Source organism: Schistocerca americana, chromosome 1 (genome assembly GCF_021461395.2).
Source record: "Schistocerca americana isolate TAMUIC-IGC-003095 chromosome 1, iqSchAmer2.1, whole genome shotgun sequence".
Taxonomy (NCBI): Eukaryota; Metazoa; Arthropoda; class Insecta; order Orthoptera; family Acrididae; genus Schistocerca; species Schistocerca americana.
The window spans coordinates 157,534,331-157,557,338 of record NC_060119.1 but is presented as its reverse complement, the minus strand read 5'-3'; positions in this window follow the sequence as shown (position 1 = coordinate 157,557,338).

The following is a 23,008-nucleotide window of genomic DNA, read 5'->3' as shown; positions in this document are numbered from 1 at the left end:
ATCCGGGTCATACGGCATGGAACTCGATGACCACTAGAAGTCGCTGCAGCAATCGCACCGAAAGCCATGGCTGCGCGCACTTCTGGCCCCAAGTCTAACGTGAGGGCGCCACTGTGGAGCACGTGGTCCCAGCAGACAATAGCAACATACCCAATAGTGTATTTAGGCAGCTGAATCTCACTCAGCGAGGAGGTCTGGTATTCGCGTTGATTCAGTTGACATCTCTCCTACAGACATCGTGTTTGTGTTGCGTGTGCTTACTTCTCGTTACGAGTGGGCGTTGTTTTGATTTCGTGAGTCTGCCTTTATGATCCCATTGCTTAGTATTTAGTTGTTGATCTTGGTGTCTTGCTCGGTTGTCTGTCGTTGTGGTTGTCGTTCCATTCCCGTTCGTCCGTCTTGTTTGCTCGCGGGCTGCTCCTGTCGGTCCCGCCGCGTTTTCGTTAGCGGCAACCCCGCGACAGTCCCTGTCACAGTTACAACAGACAGGAGGATAGGACATCTAAGATATCACGGAATAACTTCCATGGTACTACAGGGAAATGTAAGGGTAAAAACTGTAGAGGAATACAGAGGTAGGAATACCTCCAGCAAGTAACTGAGGACTTAGGTTGCAAGTGCTACTCTGGGATGAAGATGCTGACACAGGAGAGGAACTCGTGGCGGTCTGCATCAAACCAGTCCGAACTCTGACGACACAAAAAAAATCCGGGTGTACCTGCGGTGTTCCGTGCATCTTTCGTGAACTCTACATGTTGTCTTTTCGATGTACCACAGGCTCCACTCAAAGGGGATCTTGTAAATCCCAGGCTTCCAAAGCCTGAAATCATTTTAATGGGATCCAGGAATGTTGTTGCCTTTGATAGAGGGTGGAAAGTTATTTCCACTTTATGTTCACTGAGAATCAGTTCTATTTTTGACTTCCCACTTATGACCTGAAAGCCATGGATTTAAGACGTTCGTACTGCTTTACGTATCTGCTGTTGAGAATAACCGTTGGCTTCCAAAACTCTCTTCAAGTGTAGAAGCTTGTTCTCTAGATTGCTCTTGTCAACAATGACGTCCCAAAGTGTGTCGCACCAAAACGTCGCAAAATGAAAAGTATTCCCCTTTTTCGATATCCATAGTAAAATGGATCTGACTGTGGATAGAATTCAGATGTTTAAAAAAGGCTTATAATTCATCTTCACAGTGGGGCCTCACTACAAACGTCTCATCAACATACCTCCAAAATACTATGGGCCTGAAGCAGATTCCAGCGCCTTTTCCTCAGAGTCCTCCGTATACCAATGGCGACGCTATCAGTCTGTTCAAAAATGGATTATTGAATGTACAGTATGTTGAGTTGGTCTAGGACGCCGGCACGGTAGCTCAGCGTGTTCGGTCAGAGGGTTATGTACCCTCTGTAATAAAAAAACTGAGTTCAACGATCATCAACGAACTTAATCGGATGTCGTACGATCAGATACAAAAAAAAGGGGGTAGCGTCTTTGATTCAGAATCAAAAAGTCTTCGGTCCTGGGTTCGAATCCCACCACTGCTTAGATTCTGATTAATAATCAGCATTGGCGTCCGAAGACTTCCGGCTTAAGAAATCACTCCTCATTCTGCCAATGACCTCATCAAAGAGGGCGGAGGAGCGGATAGAGGTTCAGGGCACTCTCTTGTCCTAGGGGTGGGAAATTGCCCCTATAGGTGGAAGAATCAGCAATGATCAACGACATGAGGATGCAGAAGGCAATGGAAACCACTGCATTAAAGACACGTAACGTGTATCCACAGGACATGTGGCCTGTAATAGAAAAAGAGTCATGATGGTCTCTCCATTGGAAAAACACTCCGGAACAGTCCCGCATTCGGATCTCCGGGAGAGGATCGCCGAGGGGGAGGCGACCATGAAAAAGAATTAAGTAATCAACGAAAGGATAACGTTCTACGAGACGGGGCGTGGAATATCAGAAGCTTGAACATGGTAGGGAAACAAGAAAATCTGAAAAGGGAAATACAAAGGCTAAATCTACGAGGCTATAGTAGAGGTCAGTGAAGTGAAGTGGAAAGAAAACGAGGGTTCCTGGTCAGATGAGTGTAGGGTAATATCAACAACAACAGAAAATGGTATAACGGGAGTACGATTCGTTATGAATAGGAAGGTGGGGCAGAGGGTGTGTTAGGGACTGATGACCATAGATGTTAAGTCCCATAGTGCTCAGAGCCAGCCAGAGGGTGTGTTACTGTGAACAGTTCAGTTATAGGGTTGTTCTTATCAGAATCGTCAGCAAATCAACACCGACAAAGATAGTTGAGGCATACATGCCGAGGTTGAAAGTTGAAGAGATAGAGGATGTGTATGAGGACATTGAAAGGGTAATACAGTATGTAAAGGGATATTAAAATCTAATACTTTTGGCAGACTGGAATGCAGTTATAGGGGAAGGAGTAGAAGAAAAGATTACAGGAGATAGTGGGCTATGGACAAGGAATGATAGGGGAGAAAGACTAATTGAATTCTGTAACAAGTTTCAGCTAGTAATAGCGAATACTCTGTTCAAGAATCACGAGAGGAGGCGAAATAAACGGAATTGACCGGGTGATAAGAGGTGGTCAGACAGAGATTCCGAAATCAGATACTGGACTCTAAGGCTTACCCAAAAGAAAATACATACTGAGATCACAATTTAGTAGTGATGAAGAGCAGGCTGATGTTTAAGACAATAGTCAGGAAGAATCAATACGCAAAGAAGTGGGATACGGAATTACTAACAAGGAAACCTCCCCATCGCACCCCCCTCAGATTTAGTTATAAGGTGACACAGTGGATAGGCCTTGAAAAACTGAACACAGATCAATCGAGACAACAGGAAGAAGTTGTGTGGAACTATGAAAAAAATAAGTAAAATATACAAACTGAGTAGTCCATGTGAAGATATACAATATCAAGGAGAATTACAGTTAAGGAGCGCCGTGGTCCCATGGTTAGCGAGAGCAGCTACGGATCGAGTCTTCCTAGGTTCAAGTCTTCCCTCCAGTGAAAATTTTAATTCTTTATTTTCAGTTTATGTGACAAACTCTTATGTTTTCATCACTTTTTTGGGAGTGATTATCTCATCCACAAGAAAACCTAAATCGGGCAACGTAGAAGAATCTTTTTACCCATTCGCTAAGTGTACAAGTTAGGTGGGTCGACAACATATTCCTGTCATGTGACTCACATGCCGTCACCAGTGTCGTATAGAATATATCAGACGTGTTTTCCTGTGGAGGAATCGGTTGACCTATGACCTTGTGATCAAATGTTTTCGGTTTCCATCGGAGAGGCACGTCCTTTCGTCTACTAATCGCACGGTTAAAAGTGCGGTCGCAAAACACAGACACTAAACTTATTACAGTGAACAGGGACGTCAATGATCGAACGGACAGATCATAACTTTGCGAAAATAGAGAAAGTAAAAGTTTCAACCGAGAGAAGACTTGGACTAAGGACCTCTCGTTCCGCAGCTGCTCACGCTAACCACGGGACCAAGGCGCTCCTGCGCTCACATTCTCCTTGATGTTACCTATCTTGCACATAGACTACTCAGTTTGTATATTTTGCTTATTTTTTTCATAGTTCCACACAACTTCTTCCTGTTTTCTCGATTGATCTGTGTTCAGTTTTTCAAGGCGTATCCACTGTGCCAACTTATAACTAAATCTGAGGGGGATGCGGTGGGGAGGTTCCCTTGTAAGGAATGACGAGATACGCTTGATGTTCTCTGAGTAATAAGGAGTAGCTCAGTAGGCAGTACAGTTGAAGAGGAATGGGGGGCAATCACAGAAGTTGGGAAGGACAACATAGGTACAAAGAAGGTAATTGCGAAGAAATCATGGGAAAGGAAGAAATACTTCAATTTATCGATCAAAGGAGGGAGTACAAAAATGTTCTGGGAGACTCAGGAATACAGAAGTACAAGTCGCTGAGGAATGAAATAAGTAGGAAGTGCAGGGACGCTAAGACGAAATAGCTGCAGGAAAAATGTGAAGACATCGAAATAGAAATGATTGTCTAAAGTACTGACTCAGCATACTGGAAAGTCGAAACAACCTTCTGTGAGATTAAAAGCAAGGGTAATAACATTAAGAGTACAACTCGAATTCGACTGTTAAATGCAGAGGAGAGAGCCGATAGGTGGAAAGAATACACCGACAGCCTCTATGAGGGGGAAGATTTGTCTGATGTGATTGAAGAAGAAACAGGAGTCGATTTAGAAGAGATAGGGGGTACAGTATTTGAATCAGAATTTAAAAGAGCTTAGGAGGACTTAAAATCAAATAAGCCAGAAGGGATAGATAACATTCCATGAGAATTTCTAAAAGCATTGGGGGAAGTGGCAACAAAAACACTATTGACGTTGGTGTGTAGAATGTATGTGTCTGGCGACATACGGTCTGACTTTCGGAAAAACATCATCCACAAAAACCCGAAGACGGCAAGAGCTGACAAGTGCGAGAATTACCGCACGATCAGCTTAACAGCTCATGCATCCAAGTTGCTTACGTGAATAATATACAGAAGAAAGGAAAAGAAAATTGAGGATGCGCTAGATGACGATCAGTTTGGCTTTAGTAAAAGTAAAGGGACGAGAGAGGCAATTCTGACGTTACGGCTGATAATGGAAGCAAGGCTAAAGAGCAATTAAGACACTTTCATAGCATTTGTCGAACTGGGAAAAACGGCCGACAACGTAAAACGGTGCAAGACGTTCAAAATTCTGAGAAAAGTAGGGAGAGAATGGTCATATACACTACTGGCCATTAACATCGCTACACCAAGAAGAAATGCAGATGATAAACGGGTATTGATTGGACATATATATTATACTGGAACTGACATGTGATTACATTTTCACGCAATTTGGGTGCATAGATCCTGAGAAATCAGTACCCAGAACAACCACCTCTGGCCGTAATCCAAGGGGGAATAATACGGGTGGACGACCAAGAACGAAGTGCTTGCATTAAAAAGGGTGTAAGACAAGGATGTAGCCTTTCGCCCCTACTGTTCAATATGTACATCGAGGATGGTAATTATGGAAATAAAAGAAAGGTGCAGTAGTGGAATTAAAATTCAGTGTGAATGGGTATCAGTGATACGATTCGCTGATGACATTGCTATCCTGAGTGAAGGTGAAGATGTTTTATATGATCTGCTGAACGGAATGAACAGTCTAATGAGTACAGAGTGTGGATTAAGAGTAAATCGAAGAAAGACGAAGGTAATGAGAAGTAGTAGAAATGAGAACAGCGAGAAACTTAACATCAAGATTGATGGTCACGAAGTAGAACAAGTTAAGGAATTCTGTTACCTAGGCAGTAAGATAACCAATGACGGACGAAACAAGGAGGACATCAAAAGCATAGTGGCAAAGGCCAAAAAGGCATTCCGTGCAAAGAGGTCTACTAATATCAAATATCGGCCTTAATTTGAGGAAGAAATTTCGGAGAATGTACGTCTGGAGTACAGCATGAAACATGGACTGTGGGAAAACCTGAACAGAAAGGAATAGAAGCATTTGAGATGCGGTGCTAATGACGAATGTTGAAAATTAGGTGGACTTATAAGATAAGGAATGAGGAGATTCTGCGCAGAACCGGAGAGGAAAGAAGTATGTAGAAAACACTGATAAGGAGAAGGGACAGGATGATAGGTTATCTGTCAAGACGTGAGAGAATAACTTCCATGGTACTAGAGGGAGTTGTAGAGAGCAAAACTGTAAAAGAAGACAGATATAGGAATATATACAGCAAATAATTGAGGACGCAGGTTGCTACTCTGAGACGGAGAGGTTAGCACAGGAGGGGAATTCTTGGCGGGCCGCATCAGTCCAGTCAGAAGACTGATGAAAAAAAAAAAAAAGAATTAAGGTCATGACATGTTTAAACAAAGCTGAACGCTCCTTATCAAAGATTTTACCTGGAAGAGATAATGATTCTGAAAGGGGAACCTCCGTGAATCTTCCGGTATGTCCTGTGAATTTTATCGTGGTAATTGTCACGAGACATTAAAACAGTGGCATTACCTTTATCGGTTAGAAGAACCATCGTCTCGGTCTCCTTGCGAAGCCACTGATATATTACTCAGTTGTGAGTGGGGATTTCATAACTGGTGTGTTACTTCTTCTGGTGACTCCATGGGAAACGGTCGAACACCTTCTTAAACGACGCTGATGAATGAATGTGTTGGCAAAACCTTTGGCCTAGGTACAAACTTCAGTCCTTTACTCAAAACCATGATAGTAGCGGCGTCCAAATCTCTGTCCGTCTTATTGATGATGAAACATGGAATAACAGTTTCTTGCTGCGTAGCCATCTCAAGCCGGCTAAACTTTGCCGTCTGTCTCGATGTGGCCACCTCGTGAACCGAGTTTGATGTTGCCCGTTTATGCCTTCTATCTAGTTTCATGAATTATAAGATAACTCCACAGATCCTGAGAGCTGGACGATAATACTTCTTTGCAAGCTTGACCAATGGTTCTGATGTGGTGTGTGAGTATGAGATATTATTATCGCGAGAAGTACCGAGCGAAAAGTTGTTGAAAGGAGTCGGAAGTTGTGTGACGCAGCCTGGTGAGGGGGGGGGGGGGGGGGGGGAAGGGTAGCCGCGCAGCATGAGAGGACGCAGCATGTCGTGGTCGTGATTTGGTATTAATTGAGGATTTTTGGTAACTGTCCCTTTTGTTGCATGTAGTTGTTGCCTGCTTGCGCAATGAAAGGATTTTGTCATATTTGTGTATGCATACACTGAAAGTATTTTTCGTATCTTTGCTGTCGCCGTGTCGTGCTTATTGAGTACAGACATCGTGATATAATTAAATTCTGTGTAAAGTTTGTCAGTGCTTAAATACTCTGTTTTGCGATTATAGTAAATTAAAGTGTTTATTGGTTTCTTTCGTTTTTTTTCCCACACCGTTTAAGGTTAGTCGACCAAACCCCCACGGAACACTCAAACTGTATATATGGTAGTAGTTATTGCAGTTATTATGACCATGCATTGCACTCTGCATGGATTGTAGTATTTCTTTTGAAATACTTTAAACATTTTTCTGATCACGCATTTGCAGCAGTAAGACGATGTAAGTTGTCAGTTGCGTGCAGAAGCATTGTAGAACAGTTTTTAGGGGATGTTAGAGAATATTTTGACTCGCAGATTCTTTAGAATTTGTTTCCTTAGGATTTGTAGGAAGAGTAATTAATTTCTATTGCTTTTTGTTCTCAAGAAGAATTCTATTAGTCTCAGAAGTGCAACGTCACTTATTTTCGCATGTCTTTCAGCGGAACAAACAATAATTACAAATATAAAAGGGTTTAAAAATAATTACCAATCAGTTTCACCTGTCGGCCTGTCTGCCAAGATTTCGTTTCGTTGGCCCACTGTGCAGTTAGAAATGTTCCGTCTTGTTACTGCATTTGCAAAATTTTGTGCAACAGCATAGCATTTTTGTTGCTTGCGCGCTGCTTCACGTTAATGCAAAACTTTTTGTTTCAACAACTTCCTAGTTCTGAGTTTCTTTTGTAACAGTGAGGTTAAGAGTTTTGTGTAAGATACATGTCTTGCACTTTGTATTATTTTCTTTATTGCTACAACGACAATGAAACCTAGAGCACAGGCGGGAATGGACAAGACTGTAGAGGTAGCTTCAAATGAACTGTCGGCAAACTTGAGATATAGTCCAGAAAATTCTTCACAGTAAGTGAAGTCAAGAAATTTTTGGGTCAATACTGTGAATAATCAGAGTGCAGACTGTCATTTGCCAGGAATGCATGACGAACTGCACGGAACTACACGCAGTTCACGCGATCAACATAGCGTAACAGATTCCGATTTTGTTATGAAAGATTCAGGTATCGAATAATGAATGATTTAGAAAGTCAAATAATGAAATTAGAGAACTTAATAATGAGATTGACGACGAACTTCATGCCGAGATCGAAGATATTTTTGCTAGGAGAGAGAAAATAATAATCAGTATGGGAAAAATCCTCCCCCCCCCCCCCGCCCCACCCCCGTGGACCTTGCCGTTGGTGGGGAGGCTTGCGTGCCTCAGCGATACAGATAGCCGTGCCGTAGGTGCAACCATAGCAGAGAGGTATCTGTTGAGAGGCCAGACAAACGTGTGGTTCCTGAAGAGGGCCAGCAGCCTTTTCAGTAGTTGCAGGGGCAACAGTCTGGATGATTGACTGATCTGGCCTTGTAACACTAACCAAAACGGCCTTGCTGTGCTGGTACTGCGAACAGTTGAAAGCAAGGGGAAACTACGGCCGTAATTTTTCCCAAGGGCATGCAGCTTTACTGTATGGTGAAATGATGATGGCGTCCTCTTGGGTAAAAAATTCCGGAGGTAAAATAGTCCCCCACTCGGATCACCGGGCGGGGACTACTCAAGAGGACGTCGTTATCAGGAGAAAAAAACTGGCACTCTTAGAAAACTTAAAAAGGGAAATAGATAGGTTAAAGTTAGATATAGTGCGAATTAGAGAAGTTCGGTGGCAGGAGGAACAAGACTTCTGGTCAGGTGAATACAGGGTTATAAATACAAAATCTAATAGGGGTAATGCAGGAGTCGGTTTAATAATGAATAAAAAAATAGGAGTGCGCGTAAGCTACTACAAACAGCATAGTAAACACATTATTGTGGCCAAGGTAGACACGAAGCCCATGCCTACTACAGTAGTACAAGTTTATATTCCGACTAGCTCTGCAGATGAGGAAGAAAGTGATTAAATGTATGACGAGATAGAAGAAATTATTCAGATAGTGAAGGGAGACGAAAATTTAATAGTCATGAGTGACTGTAATTCGGTAGTAGGAAAAGGGAGAGAAGAAAACATAGTAGGTGAATATGGATTGGGGGTAAGAAATGAAAGAGGAAGCCGCCTGGTAGAAATTTGCACAGGGTGTAACTTAATCATAGCTAAAACTTGGTTCAAGAATCATGAAAGAAGGTTGTATACATGGAAGAAGCGTGGAGATACTAGAAGGTATCAGAGATTTAGGAACCAGGTTTTAAATTGTAAGACATTTCCAGGGGCAGATGTGGACTCTGACCACAATCTATTGGTTATGAACTGTATATTAAAACTGAAGAAACTGCAAAAAGGTGGGACTTTACGGATAGGCGACCTGGATAAACTAACCAGAGGTTGTACAGAGTTTCAGGGAGAGATTAAGGGAACAATTGACAAGAATGGGGAAAAGAAATACAGTAGAAGAAGAATGGGTAGCTTCGAGGGATGAAGTAGTGAAGGCAGCACAGGATCAAGTAGGTAAAAAGACGAGGGCTAGTAGAAATTTTTGGGCAACAGAAGAAATATTGAATTTAATTGATGAAAGGAGAAAATATAAAAATGCAGTAAAGGAAAAATGCAAAAACGAACACGTCTCAAAATGAGATCGAAGGAAGCGCAAAATGGCTAAGCAGGGAAGGCTAGAGGATACATGTAAGGATGTAGAGCCTTATTTCACTAGGGGTAATATAGATACTGCCTACAGCAAAATTAAAGAGACTTTTGGAGAAAAGAGAACCACTTGTATGAATATCAAGAGCTCAGATGGAAACCCAGTTCTAAGCAAAGAAGGGAAAGCAGAAAGATGGAAGGAGTTTATAAAGGGTCTATACAAGTGCGATGTACTCGAGGACAATATTATGGAAATGGAAGAGGATGTAGATGAAGATGAAATGGGAGATATGATACTGCGTGAAGAGTTTGACAGAGCACTGGAAGACCTGAGTCGAAACAAGGCCCCGGGAGTAGACATCATTCCATTTAATCTACTGACAGCCTAGGGAGAGCCAGATCTGACAAAACTCTACCATCTGATGAGCAAGATGTATGAGACAGGCGAAATACCCTCATACTTCAAGAAGAATATAATAATTCCAATCCCAATGAAAGCAGGTGTTGACAGATGTGAAAATTACCGAACTATCAGTTTAGTAAGTCACGGCTGCAAAATACTCAGGTGAATTCTTTACAGACGAATGGAAATACTGGTAGAAGCCGACCTCGGGGAAGATCAGTTTGGATTCCATAGAAATGTTGGAACACGTGAGGGAATACTGGCCTTACGGCTTATCTTAGAAGAAAGATTAAGGAAAGGTAGACCTACGTTTCTAGCATTTGTAAATTTAGAGAAAGCTTTTTAAAATACTGAGTGGAATACTCTCTTTCAAATTCTGAAGGCGGCAGGGGTAAAACACAGGGAGCGAAAGGCTATTTACAGTTTCTACAGAAACCAGATGGCAGTTATAAGTAAGAGTCGCGGGGCATGAAAGGGAAGCAGTGGTTGGGAAGGGAATGATACAGGGTTATAGCCTATCCCCGATGCTATTCAATCTGTACATTGACTAAGCACTGAAGGAAACAAAATAAAAATTCGGAGTAGGTGTTAAAATCCATGGAGAAGAAATAAAACTTATGAGCTTCGCCGATGACATTGTAATTCTGTCAGAGATAGCAACAGACTTGGAAAAGCAGTTGAACGGAATGGACAGCGTTTTGAAAGGAAGATATAAGATGAACATCAACAAAAGCAAAACAAGGGTAATGGAATGTAGTCGAATTAAGTCGGGTGATACTGAGGGAATTAGATTAGGAAATGAGACACTTAAAGTAGTAAAGGAGTTTTGGTATTTGGGGAGGAAAATAACTAATGATGGTCGAAGTAGAGAGGATATAAAATGTAGACTGGCAATGGCAAGGAAAGCGTTTCTGAAGAAGAGAAGTTTGTAACATCGAGTATAGATCTAAGTGTCAGGAAGTCGTTTCTGAAAGTATTTGTATGGAGTGTAGCCATGTATGGGAGTGAAACATGAACGATAAGCAGTTTGGACAAGAAGAGAATAGAATTTTTCGAAATGTGGTGCTACAGAAGAATGCTGAAGATTAGATGGGTAGATAACATAACTAATGAGGAAGTACTGAGTAGAACTGGGGAGAAGAAGAGTTTGTGGCACAACTGGACTAAAAGAAGGGATGGGTTGGTAGGACATGTTCTGAGGCATCAAGGGATCACCAATTTAGTACTGGAGGGTAGCGTGGAGGGTAAAAATCGTAGAGGGAGACCAAGAGATGAATACACTATGCAGATTCAGAAGGATGTAGGTTGCAGTAGGTACTGGGAGATGAAGAACCTTGCACAGGATAGAGTAGCATGGAGAGCTGCATCAAACCAGTCTCAGGACTGAAGACCACAACAACAACAACAACAACAACATGGGAAAAATTACCGCCAGTAGCGTAACTGAAAACGTAGATGGAATTCGTATGAACGATATGCTGAGAGACGCAACAAAAACAGGCATGTTATGAGACATAAACCCCACAGTGTACATCACAGACGCTCCAGAAATATCCTCGAGACTGTCAGAATTATCGGTACAGGAATAGAGATCGCGGATCGCATGAGCACAGACGTTATGGCAATGAAGACGATTTCAGGCGTAATGATAATGACAGAGTTAACAGAAATTGGTGTGTCCGCTCAAATTATGATTCCGTACGTGGTGCTCAGGTTGTGGAAGTCAGGGCATCGAGCCCACGAGGCCATCAAATAATTACGATGACAAATCAAATCAAAATTGAAGGGAGCGCAGAAATTCAAATTCTTAGCGTAGTGCAACTGTAGAAATCAGGCCGCCCAACCCACGCAACAAGACCAGGCAAAACGAGCCGACACAACAGTTACTAGCAGCCACGCCTCCAAACAAACCGTTTGCAGTTTCCGACAGTCTGCATTCCAACGATATTAATTTAGTAGGTTTTGATGATGTTACAGATACTTCCTTAGAAGTAAATGACGGCTGTGAAAATACACTTGTAGATCCTATTGTAAAGATTTCTATAGGAATCGCTTTACTTTATACTGTACCTGATTCTGGTAGCCCAGTTAATGTGATTAGTGAGGCAGTGTTTAGTAAACGTGCCCTTTCATCTGTTTGCCCAACTTTTCCTCTATTAAAAAATAAATTGAAGGCAGTGATTCAAGGAAAGGGTGTAGATGTACGTAATCAAACGTCTTTAGTTTTCATGTGTCAGGGAGACGAGTATTCGGCGAATTTTCTGATAGTTATTCCTTTGTCAACAGAAACAATTGTGATTGTAGAGTTTCTATGTGAATATAAAGCGAGGTTAAATTTATGCCATGATTACGTAACGTTACAAGTACATTAGGTACCTGTAACTCTTAAATTTCGAGGATGTGAACTATTTGCATTTTCTCTATCCGCTCGACGCACAACAGTCACTGAATTTTTCTGACGATTGTGTGAACGACATTATAACATTTTATTGTGAAGCTGAACAATCTATTACCACAGAACACTTAATTGAAAGGAAAGTACTAAGAGGTGAAGTAGATTCTGATGCAGACACTCGTGGATTATTAAAAGTTTTGCAGTCACAATCTGAAGTTTTTTCTCACAAGACAGTAACTATGTGAATTTTCTTTATGAACTCAAGATTAAGACACATATTAAATTTTTTGTACCATCTTATGTTATTCCGTTGACATACAGAGGAAACGTTAAGCAAGAAATACAATCGATGCTACATCAGGGTATAATTGGGCGTGCTGTGAGTTCACACAACCGCCCGTTACACGTTGCTAAAAAGAAAGACGGTTTTATTAGACTGGTTCCCTATTCCAGACAGATCAACAATATAACACAAGTCCGCAGATCGTGGTCTAGTGGCTAGCGTTGCTACTTCTGAATCAAGGGGTCCCCAGTTCGATTCCCGGCCGGGTTGGGGATTTTTACTGCCTGGAGATTTGGTGTTTGTGTTGTCCTTATCATTTCAACATCATCATCGTTCGTGAGACTGAATAAATTGGACTGTGAAAAAATTGGGACTTTTTACGGCCACTGATTACCGCGCAGTTGAGCGCCCCACAAACCAAACATCATCAGTATAGAAACAGAAAAAAAAAACCCTAGACGATCTGTTGCAGAAATTTTATGATGAAGAGTCTATGTCTTCTCTTGCTTTTTGGCAAATTGAATTACATACTGAATGACTGAAATTTACAGCCTTTCTCTGTTTTGGAAACTGCTACCAGTTTCGAAGCTTACCGTTTTGTGCCTACGTTTCATCTGCTGCATTTGTAAGTGATCTGAATATTAGCTTACCAAAACATTTGAAAGACAGGATCATCACCTACATAAAGAAATTTTGACTGTGGAAAATTTGTGGACAGGACACAACCAGGTATTGAGCGAACTATTACAGACGTTTCCTGAGCAAGGCATTACAGTCAGTTTAGAAAAATCAGAATTTGGTAAAAAGCATATTTAATTTCTTGGCCACAATATCTCCGTGGCAGATATATCACCCGAACAAGAAAAACTGAAAGCAATTGAAGAAATACCTATAGCTTTACACAAACAACAACTTATAGGATTCTTAGAAGTTGTGAATTTTTATCGACGTTTCATCAGCTTAGAGAACTTATCTACACGTAGACTGTGTCAACTAACATGTAAGAATAGAGTCTGGGTCTGGAATGATCTGAAAAGTGCATTGCTTAATGCACCCATATTATCACATCCTGATCTATATCTTGACTTCTGCGTTTCGACAAATAGTTCAATACAAGATTTGGTGTATACTTGTTTCAAGAAACTGTAGAAAATGGAATGCTTACACAGAGTAGTATAGCTTTTCCAGTTGTCTCTCAACCAAAACTGAACGTAACTATTCTGTCATTGAGCCATAGTTTTAGCATTTGATAAATTTCGTTACTTTTTGCAAGGTAGACACACTAATGTATAGAACCGATCATTGAACATTTCAGTTTCTTATAACAGCGAAACTAAATCATAATCGTTTACATGTTGGGCTTTATTGCTTCAGCAATTAAGTTTGACTGTGATTTGCATTCCGGATTCAGAAAAAATTTTTTGCTGATGCACTTTCACGCACACCTGTTGGTATAGTTCAGAGTAATGACGAAGATTGCAAGGAAAATAATTTAGGTTTGTCATATATGCAAAAAGTAGCCTTTGAAAACTTTATTTCAGCTTCGGTATATGATATTGCTCATGAACAGAAGTGGAATCCAATCCGGAAAGACTTAAAAGAGAAGTGGCAAAACAAATCAAATACTGCGATGACATAGTTCTACCTTACAAATAATAACATTTCATTCAGACGTAGATGTCCTGACAGTTATATTTGGGTACTGTGCATCCCACACGAACTCGTCACAAACTCATTTGGTACACGGATCTGTCACGCACCACATGCTACTTTGACAATATGGAAAAGCGAATTCGTACTGTCTTGGCAAAATTCAAATTGTGCCAAAAGGCAAAATCACTTACCGTTACAAACAGAACACCATTATTTCCGATCATTCCTGTGAAACTAACAGAATCAGCTGCTGCTGACATTTTCGGTCCTGTTACGAGATCTAATCATGGTCATTCATTTGTTTTTGTAGCTGTTGAGCTTGCCTCTAAATTTGTGTCCTTCACACCTTTACTGGAAGGTACTGCAAAATCTGTTTCTATAGCATCCGCAAAGAACCTTCTGAAATAATTAGGGCATGCTGACAAAGTAATTTCTGATAATGCCCACGATTTCGTCCTAATACACGGCTAAAATCTTTGAGACGTAGAAGAATTAAAGCAATATTTATATCACGTTCTAAGCCATCTTGTAACCCTTAGTACGCATTGTGAAGGAATTAGGTAAACTTTGCAGGTTGTATTGCTATCGTCAACTCAGGAATAGGTATCTGCACCTATCTGATTATCAAAATATTAACGAACCACCGAATGATTCTACAACGTTGCCTCCACTCTTTGCATTAAAGAATAAAGCGCCACCAGACCGTATTAAATAATTAGTAGCCTTTCCTACACAACGTCATTTAAGACACGGTGAATTAACTAACATAGCATTAAAAAACATCAAGAAGGCTGCAGGAAAAAGGGAGAAGCTATGGAATCCACGAGAGACAACAAGAGCTTACAGGAAGGTCAGAAAATGTTGCTCAAATCCCATTGTTCATCTCATAAAGGAAAGTCTTTAAGTAGCAAGTTTTTCTTGGTGTATGAAGGTCCTTTTCGCATACAGTGAATCGCAAATGCAAATACTGTGAAACTTGAAAACATACGCACAAATAAATCACGAGGTATTTGTCATGTATCGAACATCAAAGTGTACAAAGAGGAACCATAGGAGGTTTACTGAACTTTGGTAAACATACGCAGTGACGAGCAACGGTGTCCCAGCTGTTGCAATGCAATTCCTTATTTTAGCTGCAATTCCTTATTTTAGCTTTCAGCACTGTTTCATATTCTTCAACTAATCTCTATATCAGTTATTGTATCTCTTGCTGTCAATCTACTTAACAGGAAATTTAATGACTAGTGATGATCTATGATTCGTGTTGTTTGAAGAAAAGTACTTTGAATTTGGTAAGCATAGTTTAACAAGCTGATAATACCGCGGAAACAGACAATTTTTTTTGCATCTGTATTTGCGCTATGACAATATGGAATTTTAAGCCATCTGTGAACGACTTGTATTCAGCTGGTTTTATTCTGAGTTTACTGTAGAAGTATCTGACTGAAGCGTAATACTGTTATCTTATTGCATAAGTTTGGAACTTTTCTTTTGAGATCTTGGTGTAACAGCGTAGACTTTGTTTTGAGGTTCTAAGATACCATTTTTTTTCTTCAGAAAGATAGTTTGCACATGTAATGGAGTTTGTTGTGATTTGTGGTAACTTGTGATGTGCATTTTTCTATACCTTTACCAGACAGAATACAGTGTTATTTTTGAGGAAAGTGCATGCGATGACTTTTTCTGTAGGTACATATTTTGTGAAGTAGGTCATGAATTCTAGTTATAACTGATGACTTTATTTTTGGTTCTGAATTGACAAAGGTATTTGTGATGTGCAGCAGTTTAACTAGGAACGTTTGTGACTGATGCTTGTTCTGCTATTTAGGAAGCATTTTCAAGAGTGATAATTTCAGAGCTGTGAATATACACATAATATATCTGGGAATAATGCGCGATATAGACGTTAAATATGATGAGGAATTTTGCCTTTGGACTTGTGAGGCTTATGACCTTATTATTGTTTATTATGGTGCTGCTATGGAGGATTATGGTACAATTATGGTATATTACGTGAAATGGATTGTTATTCATAGGGCATTATGCTGAAGGTTAATGAAATATGATGTTGTGAGGCAGACAGACGAAGCATTATGTGCGATTTAATGAGGAAACAAAGGATTTCTGAAAGGACAGTACTATTGAGGTTTTGTTGCTACTGAAGATATACATTATGACGTTAAGAGCTATCGATTATGGAAAGAACGCGAATTACAGTTTAGATACCAATCATATCTGCTATATACATTGAAAACTCCAGAAAACACGAAACTTTTACCTTTATGAAACACCAGCGCTTGCAGATGACACGTTTTCTTTTCAATTATTTGGAGATAAGAGCTCATATATGGATGGATCTCTCGAGTAATGAACATGTATAATTGTGCAAAGATTTTTTTATCTACTGCCAAATTATGTGAGGAATGTGTGAAATGAATTTTGTCGAGTAACGAGCATGGATAGTTTTAGAAAGATTTTTCTCTACCGCTGAATTACGTGCGTGAGACATGTGTGAAACGAATCTTCTAGCTTTGCGAAATAGTAAAATGAAATTCTCTCAGTTAATTTTTTTTTTTACTTATTGCTGTTCACACTTACGATACTCTATTTTTGTATGTGACATGATCATAATTGAATTTTTCAGGTATTGCAGGAGTGATGAAAAATCACAGAACTGTATGTGTTGAATCACCTAAGGCATATTTTCGGATTGGATTATAAAGTATGTAGCGAGAGTGCAACATACTAACAATACGCATGTTGAGTAGGCTGTTACCAAAGACTCGAGATTCCAGAAGAAACCAGTCGCGTTAAAAATATTGATCCGTGACTTGTATATAAATTTGTTACGCATTTCGACAACTTTTTCTTTTCATCTTGTAGTATTTTTATACCTTGATGAAAGTTCATCAGCTATGGTTTTATGCATGTTGTAAATATTTGGGTAAAATAACTTACTTCAATAATTTCTATTTAAAAAATTTTCAGACATTCTCTTACGGTTCTGCTACACCAGTGAGACAATGTCGATTCTATCACGTTCGTTAATGATTGTAAAATGATGATTCTTTTTTCTCTTGTCATTAAGCAATATTGAAAACTCAAGAGGAGAGTTATTTACTTCATTTTCGGTTAATAAATCATTTCTTTCAGCTAGTTCTGAACAGTTTGAGAACAAATCTTTTTTTGTGTTGCATCTTAGAGTAAGTTATGTCATTATTAGTTGCTCTATAAGATATGTAGTTTGAACGTTGTATTTATTTTGTTTTGAGATTATCTAAGTATGGCCATACGATTCTGACTCCAAACGATTCTGGCGCCATAAGATTATGACTCCACACAACTTTGACTCCATAAAAGTATGCCTCTATTTCATTCTAACTGTATACAGTTCTGATTCCATAGAGGTATGACTCTATTCGATTCTGACTCTATACAGTTCTGACTCCAAACTCAGATTATCTGACGTTTAACATGTGACGATACTGATCTTCTGATGCTACTTACTATTTTCTGTTTGATGATCGTCATGTAAACAGTACTATGATTTAAAAAAAATGAAATAATTATATTGTAACAATAAGGAAGTACTTGTGATAATCACAGACACATTACTCAATAACTGAAGGTGTAATAACTTATGAGGACCAAACTGGGTATGCACTCATAAGAAAAGAGGTACTTTACTGACTTACATGGATTGAAACTCAGGTCACTTATATAGTATAAGAAGAAATTGAATGTATATGCACATATATCTTTTGTTAAATATCTACGACAGAAACTCGATTATATGAATTCACTTTATGATTGTCTATAATTTTACTGTGTGTATGAATGCATCTTCGAGCAATGCTAATTTTCCCTTGTATGATCATTTAAACCACATGTAATTACTATGTATGTAACAACTCTGGGACCTATAGTTAATTGTAACATTTTTTTAACTATGCCACAATTATGTCTTTAGGCAAATCTGAATGTCGTTCAGTGCTGTTCTATGTCACACACTTTGCATGTTCATGGAAAAAAAAGCATGTACTTTATGGTAAGCTGTGCAATGTACCATCAGAAACTGAATTAAAATATAACAAGTTTGCCACTATATGTTTGACGGAGGCTTCATATTCATAACTGTGCATCAATAAATTTGGCACACTTATGTAATTATCTGTGGTCATATGTATTTTGAGTCATTTACTGAGCACTGAGCTTATGTGCGTACTCGCATAATGTTGAATTTTATATTTAAGTGTGTATAACTTACTATTATTCATTTACTCACTATGATTCGTTTCTGTTATTGTGTAATATTAGACTTTTGATCTTGTATGTCAGTTATGAGAACCTGTTTTCTCAAAGAGATCCATGCTTTTGATCTTCATGAGTTCTTCGGTACTCAACAAGGTATACTTATGCCTTATACTATTACTACAGATTTTTTACAGTGTTTTTATCGGAACATGAAAAGGAGTGACAAACTAAACCATTTTGGTGTAGTTGTCAGTGGATATAATGTAAGTAACGAGTCGCTGAGTCTGCTTACATCTCAGAATTGTGTGTAGTCCAACGAGCATTAACATTTTGGTGTGGTTGTCAGTAAACATAGTGTGAGTTGTCCTTGAGACTGCTGCTCCAAAATATGTGTTTCTTTGCCTGTTTTTTTTTGCCAGATAATTCTTAAACATTTGAAGAACTATAACATTTAGTTATCCTGTCAAATGAAGCACTATTTATGTCATGGGAGAAGAGTACTTACATGCACGAGATCATACTTTATATTATTTTTTCTTGACTACATTGTAAGCTTGTAAATTTCCTATTATTTACAAAACTTATGTAATCTTGAGCATTTATTTATGTATTCTACCACATCCGCAAAACATCTGATGCTATTTTTATCAATATTATGATGTAAAAATTTTGCATTTGCTCCTTACCAACATATTACGAAGAATCACCTCATAAAGTTCTTAAAACTGAGGGTGGGAGCAATGAAAGTTGGGTGCTAATACTTCTTTGTAAATCTGACCAATGATTCTGCTTTGATGTGCATACACAAACTCTGAGTATGAGATATTATTATCACGAGTAGTAGCGAGTGAACAGTTGTTGAGAAGAGTCGGAAATGGTCAGACGCAGCCCGTGGTGGAGAGAAGCTGCGCAATATTAAAGGTTGCAACTTCCCGTGATCGTGCTAGTAGTGCCAGAGGGAACCTTGGTATAAATTGAGGATTTTTTATAATTTGCCTTTTTCTTGCTTGCTTGCGTACTGGAGGCATTTTGTCAGACTTGTGTAGGTACGCATTGAAAGTAATATACGTATATTTGTTGTACCAGAGACATGTTTATTGAGTATAAACATTGTAGAATAACTAAAGTCTGTGTAAAGTTTGTCAGTGTTTAAATAATCTATTTTGCGAATATAGTAAATTAAACTCTTCATTGGTTTCTTTCATTTCTTTTGCACCTCTTGATCATTCAGACTCTCTATATAAAAAAATGACAGTAGTTATTGCAATTATTATGACCATGCATTGCACTATTCATAGATCGCAATATTTCGTTTGAAATACTTTTAACATGTGGCTGATGACGTAGTTGCAGCGGCAAGACGAGGTAAGTTGTCCATTTTATTCAGGAGCATTGCAGAATGGTTGTTAGGGGTTGTTACAGAATATTTTAAAACTCGCAGACAGAAAACTGAGAATTCCATTAGGATTTGTAGGGAGAGTAATTAATTTCTGTTTCTTTTCGTTCTCAGACAGAATTCTATTATTGCCAGAGACGCTACGTCACGTATTTCAGTACGTATTTCAGCAGAACAAACAATAATTACAAATAAACACGAGTTTAAAAATATTCGTAACAACTCCTAACAACTGTTCTGCAATGCTCCTTTCCGCTGCAACTACGTGATCAGCAACACGCGAACAGTATTACAAAAGCAGTACTGCGATCCATGCAGAATGCAATGCATCGTCATAATAACTGCATCAAGTATTGCCATATTCTTTTTTTTATATAGAGAGTTTGAATGACCAATAGGGGTTTCGACAACTAGCTTTAAATGGCGTGGGAAAAAATGAAAGAAACCAATAAAGACATTAATTTACTATATACGCAAAATAGATCTTTTAAACACAGACAAACTTTACACAGACTTTAATTATTCTACAATGTCTATACTCAATAAACACGTCTCTGGTACAACAAAGATACTTACATTACTCTCAATGTGTGCCTACACAAGTGTGACAAAATCGCTCCAGTACGAAAGCAAGCAATAACTGCGTGCTACAGAAAGGCTAATTATGAAAAAACCTCAATTTATACTAAAGTTCCCTCCGGTGCTACTAGCACGATCACAGCAGGCTGCGACCTCTCACGTTGCGGGGCTTCCCTCCACAGCAGGCTGCGTCTGACCACTTCCGACTCCTCTCAACAACTGTTCGCTCGCTGCTACTCGCGATGATAGTATCTCAGAATAAGAGTTTGTGTATGCACGCCACAGCGGAATCATTTGTCAACTTTGAAAACGAGTATTAACGTCCAACTTTCCACATCTTCTGATGAAAGTGATAAAGATGTTCAGACGGGAGGCCCTAGCCACACGACATTTCCATTTCCATCAGATCTAACTTTCGACAGATAAACCGGATCCTCTCCTTAGCAACACAAGCACCAGCTTTTCTTAAAATCTTATTAATAGCAGTCGAGCTTAAAAATGTACGAACCTGGCAAACTTCGTAATTATGCCACTGTCATGGCTTTAGTAAAAGGCTTAAAGAGGTCAATAACCTTGCCATTAAGTGGCGTACACTTCAGACTATCTCGTTCCCACAGACGCAATTGATGTGCAACTTTATATTTTCACGACGCAATGACTGCTACATTAAAATTCGGGAGTGCAGCCACATAGATTTCACTTCTCCTGATGCTACAGCTGTGAATCATTCACAGCCGAATGACTAATAGTCCAGCACTCGGTCCGTGCTCTTAAACTCGCGCACCCCGCCACTGTGCATGCCGCCAATCAACGTCTCTGACGCCTTGTGTATCTGTGGATACAAGCGCAGTGGGGCGGTCCGCGAGCATAAAAGGATGGAGTGAATGCTCAAGCGTCAGTCATTCGGCTCCTTTGAAGATAGATAAACGATACACAGCCGGAACATCAGAAGAATATTCTTTGTATGTCTGTCTTTATACAGATGGTTGCAGAACCTCTTCTGTTCAATACAGAATGTCAATCCAAGACACTTCCCAGCCGTCTAAATTTCCAAATTGTTATTTTATTGAGCAACCAGTTTCGGCGATATATTGCGCCATCTTCAATCCCCTGACCGACATGCTGGAAGATTGCCACCTCAGCTCCAGTCAAAAGAGGAGCCATCGTTCATTTACTGCTACCTGTATATTTTTTGACATGACGATCACTTCAGTCATCACCCGCTGCATGAAGTGATCGCTATGTCTAAAATCTTACGTTACTAGTCACTGAAATCTGACCCATATTTTGACTGAACTAGAAGTGGGAATTTTCCTACTTGTCGGGCAGGAAGCCTGAAGATGGCGTAGCATATCGCCTAAACTGATTGCTCAATAAAATAATAATTTGGAAATTTAGACAGCTGAATGGTGTTATGATTTGACCTTCTGTATCGGAAAAAGAAGTGGAATTGCGCCATGAAAACATGAATATCCACATTCAACAACTCTATCAATGAAGCCAGTCTGAATAACTGTTTGGGCAAAGACCGAAGATGGACCAACACGTTAATCACTTGTTGAGTTTGTGAAGCTCTTTCTCTTGGATAAAGTATCAAATTTTTCTGAAACTGTAATCATTTGTTTGTCGGTAGATGTACATAACGTATACCGGTTTCCGTCCCATTCGCATTATTGTTTCGTGGTGTGTCGTTTTTTTTCCTTTTGTCTTAGAGTTTATTTCGCTAACATGAACATCAAAATTTCCTGAATTCTGACAGCAACGCTTCCGGACGATTGCAAAAGGCCACAACATCATCATGTCACTGCCCTGTGAAAGCCACGGCTACCAACGCACGAACACTCGTCGATATCACCGTGCTGTTTGTCAATGGCAGGTAAGCTCGGTCCCCAACCCTTCGAACAATTTTAATTTTTGGTAATTCTGTTGTACGAACTCCGTCATGTTATCACCGTATCTAAATTCATCTAGGTCTCATGTGTTCAACTGACAAGCTTGTATTGAGCAAAGAATAATCCTTACCTCAATTACGAGAAGCATAGCATGACAGAGTTTGGATATTACTGTAATTCTCCAACAAGTCTACTAGTTGTAAACATCTATAAGAGAAACTACTCATAGTTTTCTTCATCAACTGAAAGGCATGATAATGGAGGAGCATAAGGCTGCAGATAGGAAGAATTCTGTTCAACAAATAGTGGTAAGAAATACCTGTCAGAAAGTGTTCCATGCATCTCTAAATATTATTATTATTATTGGTAGTAGTAGTATTATGGATGTATGTAGTTATATTTAGGGCTTTGTTATTATTATTATTACTATTACAGTACTAGGGGACTGCCTGGACTACCATGACAGCTACATCAGACCTGTAACTGTCAGTTTTATCACAGGATGTGCCCACTCTCATACACATTCAGTGCGATAGGTTTGAATGTTGCATGGTAATAGGATAACATACACACACAATCGTTATCGCTGTAGTCGATCTACGTATGTTAATATATGAAGCAAGAACCGATGCTATGTACCTAACCAGTGCAAGATGGTGATCATGTGAATGTTGAGAACAATGGATATGTGCTCTAACCAGCCTTGTTTTCAGATGTTAGC